Source organism: Rhinoderma darwinii, chromosome 3 (genome assembly GCF_050947455.1).
Source record: "Rhinoderma darwinii isolate aRhiDar2 chromosome 3, aRhiDar2.hap1, whole genome shotgun sequence".
Taxonomy (NCBI): Eukaryota; Metazoa; Chordata; class Amphibia; order Anura; family Rhinodermatidae; genus Rhinoderma; species Rhinoderma darwinii.
Genome location: NC_134689.1, coordinates 402,957,220 through 402,966,215, shown reverse-complemented (window position 1 = coordinate 402,966,215; position 8,996 = coordinate 402,957,220). Strand labels below are relative to the sequence as shown.

At 45.5% G+C, this 8,996-nt stretch overlaps 1 long non-coding RNA gene across 1 annotated transcript; it reads right to left on the bottom strand.

The window, feature by feature from the left end:
• Positions 1-420: 420 nt before the first annotated feature.
• LOC142748401 (uncharacterized) lies at positions 421-1,395 on the bottom strand. Its single transcript, XR_012882248.1, has 3 exons — positions 902-1,395; positions 723-815; positions 421-630 (listed from the first exon to the last, which is right to left on the bottom strand). It is a non-coding gene; the product is annotated as an uncharacterized LOC142748401 (long non-coding RNA).
• Positions 1,396-8,996: the final 7,601 nt, after the last annotated feature.

Sequence of the window (8,996 nt, the reverse complement as noted above, 5' to 3'; positions counted from 1 at the left end):
CACCACTGACCTCTCTAGAGACCTGCAGAACATTTCTCCTCTACCTCCTGACAGATACATAGTGATATATTCTGCAGATTATTACACCACTGACCTCTCTGGAGATCTGCAGAACATTGCTCTCTCCTCTCTACTCCCTGACAGATATATGGTGATATATTCTGCAGATTATTACACCACTGACCTGTCTAGATATCTGCAGTACATTGCTCTGTCCTCTACTGTCAGATACATAGTGATATATTCTGCAGATTATTACACCACTGACTTCTCTACAGATCTGCAGAACATTGCTCCTCTACCTCCTGACAGATACATAGTGATATATTCTGCAGAGTATTACACCTATAACCTTCGGATCCCCATAGAACACAAGTTCACTGGATAAATTCCCCAATCTAGAAATGAATGCACTAAAAATTGTAAAAAAAAATATGTTTATTATAGAATCTGGTAGAATTTCTGTGCGGTTTTCTGTGGCTCCGGCCCTTTAACATGCGATGATCGGTGAGATAAAGAGGGGGAGGGTCCTTCTTCACCCGTGGATATGGCCGCCAGTCCACCCTTACACAGCTCGGTCCTGGATCAGAAGAAACCGAAAACGTTTTTCATATTTTTCAAAGTCGGATCCTAGAAAAGGAAAAAATACAAATAAGCAAAAAAATTCACAAAACCTTCACCACAAGGAGAAGATGAAGATGAGCGGAAGACGTCAGACTTACCGGATCTCGCGTCTGCTCTGCTCATCACTGGAGGAGTCTTCATGGGAATTTCAGATGGTTTAGGTGGTAAAGACCACGATGTTGGGGTGACAACTGCAAAAAAAAAAATCAGAAATTCAGTGTCCAAGCGGCTGTAAAAGAGTCGTGAGGTGAGAAGATCATCAGTGGACGGCACTTACCTCACCTAAAGATGGTAAATGGGCCCCGAGCGGCAGATGGAAATAAGATGGCCGCTATCTCTCCCGGGGGTTGGGGGCCCTGATGGTAAATGGGCCCCAAGCGGCAGATGTTACTAAAATGGCCACTTTCTCTTTCGGGGGTTGGAGGCCCTGATGTTAATTGTAGCCCCCGAAAGATCGTCCATCTCCACATCAGGAGCTGGAAATTGGCGTCCGCCAACCTCCATCTTCCCATCCTCCTCCTCCATCTCCACGTCCTCCGGAAACTGGCGTCCGCCAGCTTCCATCTTCTCGTGTTCCTCCTCCATCTCCACGTCCTCCGGAAACTGGCGTCCGCCAACCTCCATCATCTCTATAATGCTCATCATTGGAAACATCACCATCCTCCTCTTCACATGAGACACGTCCATAATGAGAGCCAGCAAGAGAAACTGACACCGCGGTCAATGTGTGACCCCAATTTATAAACTTGATGATGTCACAACATGAGGGCCATTATGTGCAAACGGAACACATGCAGATCACAGGCCCCGCCCTTCACATGACATCACGCTCAGATTCTCTAGAGGACATCACGCTCAGAGAAATAGAATCTGCCCACATTCTAGATGACATCACAAGAAGCGTATCCCAGTGAACCGTTACAACAGAGCGGCCATTTATAACGTAATATGGTAGAAGAATACAGACAGTAGGGGGTTTTAAATAAAAAAAATTTAGGCCGTTCACTGTGTGAGTCAAATAATGCTATATTGTAATAGTTCTGGACTTTTACGGATGCAGCGATACCAATTTTGTTATTATTTTTTTATTTTTACATTGTGCTTGGGGAAAAATGGGAATGAATTTTTTTAACTTTTCATTTTTTTCTACACACCTGAAAATGTATTTAACTTTTTTTTTTTTTTTTACACACATTTTATTAGTTCCCCTAGAGGACTTGAACCAGTGATCATTAGATCGCTGGTGTACAATACACTGCAATACATGGATGAGTTATGGAAACAGCGTAACTCGCTGAGCTACGCTATTTCCGGAACTCCCATAGTAGTGAATGTCAGTAACAGTAGCAGCGTAGCATGCTACACGGCTTCCGTAACTACTATTCAGTTCTATGGGAGTTGCGGAAAATGCGTAGCTCAGAGAGTTACGCTGTTTGCATAACTCGAACATGTAACCAGAAAGTGAAGTGGCCGGAAGACCGCGGAGCTGGGTAAGATGGAATGGGGCTAGAGATATTACACCTGTGTATATGTCATAAATGTCCTTCGTAGGAAAACCAATATAAACCCCCCCCCACCTGACGCCCCCCTCCCCGACGGACCCCCCCCCACCTGGCGGGCCCCCCTGTAGTCATGCAGGAGGCTCTGCATAAAGGACACATGATGTAACTGTCCTGGGAAAGCTGGGTGATAAACAATATGCCCACTGTTAGTGTGGTCACCCAGCTTTCCCAAACCCCTGAACAATAAATCTCTCTTGTGCTGAGACTGAGAGGTTCATTAGTCACATCCCCAAACAGTCTCAGCACAACATGAGAGATTTAACGTTCAGGGGTCTGGGAAAGCTGGGTGACCACCATTACCCCTCCTACTGGAGTGTGAGAGGTTCATTAGTCACATCCCCAAACACACTCCAGTAGCTGGGGTAATGGTGGTCACCCAGCTTTCCCAGAAGCAGATATAACCAGGAAAGGGCTGGATGGACGGGCTGAGGGTGCACAGGGTTTTTGGTGATCCCCCTCTGTCATGTGATCGGACCTAGGTTACCGGTTCATCAGACTGTAATCATGTTTTCAGTATGGGACAGTTGTCCTGCAGCGAGGCAGGGACTCCTAGCATCGTACATAAGTATGATGCTAGGAGCCCGGCTCCCTGCACTGTGTTCGGTCCGGTACTTGCGGCCGAAATACGTCCATCAATTACGGACGTAATTAGTGTGTGTGCACATACCCTGACTATAAATCTGTCCATAACAAGAGACAGTGCACTCAGGACAAGCCCTGCCCTCATGCCGTAGTTGTGTGGTTCTGTCTGCAGTGATGGCGGTGGGTGGCTCTGACACCCGCCTCCCCCATCGGGTCATCTCAGGACAGAAGGGGTGTACGGATTGGAGACACAGCGCCGCACCTGTCCTCAGGTTGTGTCTGGTATTGCAGTTCACCTCCATTGAAGTGAATAGGACAGAGCTGTAACACCACACACGACCTGAGGACAGGTGCGGCGCCATGTTTTCCTGGACAACCCCTTTAACACTTTTCCCGTGTGTGTGTGTGGCAGAGCGGTGTGTGCACAGGCTCCGCTGATACTTCATAGCCGCATATCAGCTGTTTTGAAGAATCAGCTGCGAGCACCCCCCCCCCCACACACACACACACAAATCCCCCCAAACACGTAATCAAGCGTTTTTTTTATGTGGTTTTTGGCATGTAAAATGTGCAAAAAAAAACGTGTCAAATACACGGCGTGTGAACCGGTCAACTGAAAAGTCATTCACTTCACTTTCATCATTCTAAGGGTATGTTCACACACAGTGTTTTCAGCGGAAAAATCGGAAGCAGAACGCATCTGCCCATTGCTTTCAATGGGAAATACGGCGTTCTGTTCCGACAGGGCGTTTTTTACGTGGCCGTTTTCCAAAACCAGCACGTAAAAAGATGCCCGGCAAAATGAAGTGCACATCACTTCTTGCGACGTTTTTGGAGCCGTTTTTCATTGACTTTATAGAAAAACAGTTTCAAAGTATAGGACGCCAAGTATAAGGGGAGGAATGTGGTTAAAAAAAACAACAACAAAAAACACAGCAGGTCCTGCTTAACCCCATCCCGACATCCGCCGTATATATACGGCGCTGCCGGGAAGGTGTTCCCGCAAACCGCAGTACAGTTACGTCGCAGTGATGGTGCAGGCTCAAAAGCAGAGCCGGCTCCATCACCGCGGGGTGACAGCTGTATTATACACCTGGCACCTTCCTGTAATTGCCAGGATTGGAGCTATTCTCCGATCCAACTGATTAACCAGTCAGATGCTGCGCTCAATAGAGCGCAGCATCTGATGGGTTTTAACCCGACCGGCAACCTAGCGACGCAATCGCTGGGTTGCTATGGCAATCAGACGCCAAAAAATGGCGTCCGAGTCTGCCTTTTACGGGAGCCGATGAGGACACGCCTGCGGCGTGTCCTCATAGGCTTGCTGTCAGTGAATAACTGACAGCACTAATACACTGCACTACGTATGTAGTGCAGTGTATAAGAGTAGCGATCGGGGCATCAGGCCCTCATGCCCCCTAGTGGGACAAGTAAAAAAAGTAAAAAAAAAGTAAATAAAAATGTCGTAAAACAAAAAAAAACCACGATTTTCAAGTAAAAAAAAAAAAGCTAAACTGCCTTTTTTCCCACAGTAAGGCCTCATTTACATGAGCGTAATATACGCGCGTGCGACGCGCGTGCTTTTCACGCGTGTCGTACGCACCTATATTACTCTATCGGGCAGTGCATACAATGCGTGAATTTTGCGCAACTCGAGTGCGTTGCGTAAAACTCACGACATGTTCTATAATCGTGCGTTTTTCGCGCATCACGCACCCATTGAAGTCAATGGGTGCGTGAAAACCACGAAGGTCGCACGGAAGCACTTCCGTGCGAACTGCGTGATTCGCGCAAGAGCTGTCAAACTGAATGTAAACTGAAAAGCACCACGTGCTTTTCTGTTTACAAACATCCAAACGGAGTGTCTTACACATGAGCGAACCGAACTTCACCGGGTTCGGCCGAACTCGTTTTGACCGAACCAGGCAGGAGACAGTCACTGTGCAGGGTGCTGAAAGAGTTAAACTGGTTCAGCACCCTGGACAGTGACTTCCGATCCCAATATACGTGAACGTGTAAAAAAAAAACTTACCGATAACTCCCGGCTTCTTCCTCCAGTCTGACCTCCCGGGATGACAATTCAGTCCAAGTGACAGCTCTAGCCAATCACAGGCCAAGCACAGGCTGCAGCGGTCACATGGACTGCCGCGTCATCCAGGGAGGTGGGGCCAGATGTCAAGAGAGGCGCGTCGCCAAGGACGCGCCACCAAGGACGCGTCACCAAGGCAACGGCCGGGAAGTTCTCGGTAAGTACGAACCTCTTTTTTTTTTAAACAGGTTACTCGATATGGTGATCGGAATTCACTGTCGAGGGTGCTGAAAGAGTTACTGCCGATCAGTTAACTCTTTAAGCACCCTGGACAGTGACTGACGTCGACTAGCCTCATCTCTATGATGGCGGCTGCGCGAAAATCACGCAGCCGCGCATCATACACGGATGACACACGCAGCTGTCAAGTGCCTTTTGCGCACGCAAAACACTGCGTTTTTTTGCGTGCGCAAAACGCACATGCTCGTGTAAATCAGGCCTAAGTCTTTTATTATGGGAAAAAGCATAACAAATTAAAAAACTATACATAATTGGTATCGCCACGTTCATAACGACCCAAACTACAAAACTATTATGTAAATTATCCCGCACGGTGTACGCCGTAAAAAAAAAAAGATGAAAAACAACGCCAAAATCTTTGTTTTTAGGTCACATCTCCTCGTAAAAAATGCTATAAAAAATGATCAAAAAGTCACATTTACTCCAAAATAGTACTAATAAAAACGACAATCCGTGCCGCAAAAAATAATCCCTGACACCGCTTTGTGCACGCAAAAATAATAAAGTTATGGGTCTTACAATATGGCGACACAGAAAACAAATGATTTTATAAAAAAAGTGATTTTATTGTGCAAAAGCCGCAATACATAAAAAAACTATATCAATTTGGTATCGCCGTAATCGTATCGACCCGCAGAATAAAGCTAACATGTAATTTATGGCGCACTGTGGATACCGACAAAAACCCCAATAAAAAAACTATTCCAGAATTGCTTGTTTTTGGTAATTTCCTTTACCAAAAAATGAAATAAAAACTGATCAAAAAGACGTATGTGTTCTAAAATGGTAACAATAAAATCTACAGCCCGTCTCGCAAAAAACAAGCCCGCACACCGCTCAATCAACTGAAAAACAAAATAGTTACGGCACTAGTAATGCGGTGATGAAAAACATCTCAATGCGCAGGCCGGAGGGGAACATTCCTGCAGTTTCAGGGCCATAGTATTTAGGAACTAGGAAAGGGAAGGGACATGGCACATCCGCTGGAAGCGAGGGCGCCCGTATTATACCAGCGCAAAACTTTCCCAGCAATATTTCCCAAACTACAAAGGAGAAAAAGTCCCCAAAAGGTGCAGAGCGTTACACAAGGGGATAAGAAAGAAAACCGTTTATCAGTGTGACGCCGGCCTGCGCATAACGGATCGCTTCACATCGTAACACACATCTATGGATAATTGTATTATTTACCCCATTATTATACCCTCTTATTATGCCCTGATGTACTCCGCACAGATTACATATACCCCGATGTACTCCGCACAGATTACATATACTCTGATGTACTCCGCACAGATTACATATACCCTGATGTACTCCGCACAGTTTACATATACCCTGATGTACTCCGCACAGATTACATATACCCTGATGTACTCTGCACAGATTACATATACCCTGATGTACTCTGCACAGTTTACATATACCCTGATGTACTCCGCACAGATTACATATACCCTGATGTACTCCGCACAGATTACATATACCCTGATGTACTCCGCACAGATTACATATAGCCTGATGTACTCCTCACATCTTACATATACCCTGATGTACTCTGCACAGCTTACATATACCCTGATGTACTCCGCACAGCTTACATATACCCTGATGTACTCCTCACAGTTTACATATACCCCCGATATACTCCGCACAGATTACATATACCCTGATGTACTCCGCACAGTTTACATATACCCTGATATACTCCGCACAGATTACATATACCCTGATGTACTCCGCACAGATTACATATACCCTGATGTACTCCGCACAGATTACATATAGCCTGATGTACTCCTCACATCTTACATATACCCTGATGTACTCTGCACAGCTTACATATACCCTGATGTACTCCGCACAGCTTACATATACCCTGATGTACTCCTCACAGTTTACATATACCCCCGATATACTCCGCACAGATTACATATACCCTGATGTACTCCGCACAGCTTACATATACCCTGATGTACCCCGCACAGCTTACATATACCCTGATGTACTCCGCACAGTTTACATATGCCCTGATGTACTCCGAACAGATTACATATACCCTGATGTACTCTGCACAGCTTACATATACCCTGATGTACTCCGCACAGCTTACATATACCCTGATGTACTCCGCACAGCTTACATATACCCTGATGTACTCCGCACAGCTTACATATACCCTGATATACTCCGCACAGTTTACATATACCCTGATGTACTCCGCACAGCTTACATATACCCTGATGTACTCCGCACAGTTTACATATGCCCTGATGTACTCCGCACAGATTACATATACCCTGATGTACTCCGCACAGTTTACATATACCCTGATGTACTCCGCACAGTTTACATATACCCTGATGTACTCCGCACAGCTTACATATACCCTGATGTATTCCTCACATATTACATATACCCTGATGTACTCCGCACAGCTTACATATACCCTGATGTACTCCGCACAGATTACATACACCCTGATGTACTCCGCACAGTTTACATATGCCCTGATGTACTCCGAACAGATTACATATACCCTGATGTACTCTGCACAGCTTACATATACCCTGATGTACTCCGCACAGCTTACATATACCCTGATGTACTCCGCACAGCTTACATATACCCTGATGTACTCCGCACAGCTTACATATACCCTGATGTACCCCGCACAGCTTACATATACCCTGATATACTCCGCACAGTTTACATATACCCTGATGTACTCCGCACAGCTTACATATACCCTGATGTACTCCGCACAGTTTACATATGCCCTGATGTACTCCGCACAGATTACATATACCCTGATGTACTCCGCACAGATTACATATACCCTGATGTACTCCGCACAGTTTACATATGCCCTGATGTACTCCGCACAGCTTACATATACCCTGATGTATTCCTCACATATTACATATACCCTGATGTACTCCGCACAGCTTACATATACCCTGATGTACTCCGCACAGATTACATATACCCTGATGTACTCCGCACAGTTTACATATACCCTGATGTACTCCGCACAGTTTACATATACTCTGATGTACTCCGCACATATTACATATACCCTGATGTACTCCGCACAGCTTACATATACCCTGATGTATTCCTCACAGCTTACATATACCCTGATGTACTCCGCCCAGCTTACATATACCCTGATGTACTCCGCACAGCTTACATATACCCTGATGTACTCCGCACAGCTTACATATACCCTGATGTACTCCGCACAGCTTATATATACCCTGATGTACTCCGCACAGCTTACATACACCCTGATGTACTCCGCACAGCTTACATATACTCTGATATACTCCACACAGCTTACATATACCCTGATGTACTCCTCACAGCTTATATATACCCTGATGTACTCCGCACAGCTTGCATACACCCTGATGTACTCCGCACAGCTTACATATACTCTGATATACTCCACACAGCTTACATATACCCTGATGTACTCCTCACAGCTTATATATACCCTGATGTACTCCGCACAGCTTACATATACCCTGATGTACTCCGCACAGCTTACATTTACCCTGATGTACTCCTCACATATTACATATACCCTGATGTACTCCGCACAGCTTACATATACCCTGATGTACTCGACACAGCTTACATATACCCTGATGTACTCCGCACAGATTACATATACCCTGATGTACTCCGCACATATTACATATACCCTGATGTACTCCTCACAGTTTACATATACCCTGATGTACTCCGCACAGCTTACATATACCCTGATGTACTCCGCACAGATTACATATACCCTGATGTACTCCGCACAGTTTACATATACCCTGATGTACTCCTCACAGATTACATATACCCTGATGTACTCTGCACAGATTACATATACCCTGATGTACTCC